Source organism: Coenobita brevimanus, chromosome 83 (assembly GCF_032717465.1).
Source record: "Coenobita brevimanus isolate Jiangsu-jjx chromosome 83, ASM3271746v2, whole genome shotgun sequence".
Lineage (NCBI taxonomy): Eukaryota > Metazoa > Arthropoda > Malacostraca > Decapoda > Coenobitidae > Coenobita > Coenobita brevimanus.
In genome coordinates, this window is record NC_137036.1 from 3,861,181 (window position 1) to 3,862,410 (window position 1,230).

The 1,230-nt window shown below is 42.9% G+C and overlaps 1 non-coding gene across 1 annotated transcript; it reads left to right on the top strand.

Moving 5' to 3' along the window:
* Positions 1–734: 734 nt before the first annotated feature.
* On the top strand, positions 735–853 carry LOC145409971 (5S ribosomal RNA). Its single transcript, XR_013899198.1, has one exon. It is a non-coding gene; the product is annotated as a 5S ribosomal RNA (ribosomal RNA).
* The last annotated feature ends 377 nt before the right edge of the window (positions 854–1,230 follow it).

Genomic DNA, 1,230 nt, shown 5'->3' on the forward strand with positions numbered 1-1,230 from the left:
TGTGGTTCCTTGGCTGTCAGTTTTAGGATGAGAAAAGGTTGTGATTCCTTGAGTGGCAATTTTAAGGTGAGAAGTTCCATGGCTGACAATATTAGGTTGAGAAATTCCTCGGCTGTCAGTTTTAAGATATGAAAAGTGTGTGTGGTTCTTTGGCTGTCAGTTTTAGGATGAGAAAAGTGTGTGTGGTTCCTTGGCTGTCAGTGAGAAAAGTGTGTGAGGTTCCTTGGCTGTCAGTAGGTGAGAAAAGTGTGTGAGGTTCGTTGGCTGTCAGTAGGTGAGAAAAATGTGTGTGGTTCCTTGGCTGTCAGTAGGTGAGAAAAGTGTGTGAGGTTCATTGGCTGTCAGTAGGTGAGAAAAGTGTGTGTGGTTCCTTGGCTGGTAATTGTTTCTTCTATCATTTATAATGGCTCCAACACACAGCTTAGTCCATGTGTAACACTCATCTTCCACATCGTTAGGCAGTTTTTCATGTGTTTTTCTCTGTGTTATCAATGTCTGTCCTGCATCATATATCCATTTCCTACTCCCAGTACCACACTCCTACTCATGCCAGCAGACTGAGCCATTCCCACAACACATGTTAACCCCAGATGAGTCTCCAGTGGAGTGCTGTGTATGGGCCACTCTGTATAACCCATTGAGCCCAGGGATATCTTTTTTTTTTTCTTTTCTTTTTTTTTTCTTTTTTTTTAGGGCTTACAATAGACTTGCCCGAGTGCCAGGGGGTTAACTCATCCTTCGGCCATACCACGTTGAATACACTGCTTCCCATCCGATCAGCGAAGTTAAGCAACGTTGGGTCTGGTTAGTACTTGGATGGGTGACCGCCTGGGAACACCAGATGCTGTTGGCATCCCTACGTGTCAAGTGGGGTTGGTGGAGGATTAGTGCCCCTCCCTGTAAAACAATTAACTCTAAGCCCTTGGCCACCCCGTTTGGGATACACGGCATCTGGCAATGAATGAATGAATGAAACAACAGACTTTTTTTTTTTTTTTAATTGGAAAGGTTAGATATAGCCTTCATTAACCCACTGAATTTAGGGATATCTTTTTAAATTTAACTCCTTCCAGCTTAATGTGAGCGAGGTTTGGTAAGTCTAGTCTGAATTAGAGTAGGATCAGTTATTCCAGTGGATGTGATTAGGTTATTGTATGTTAGGTTTGGTAAGGTTAATCTGAATTAGGGTTAGGGTAGGTTCGTCAGAATTACATGTGGCTTTGTCAGGTT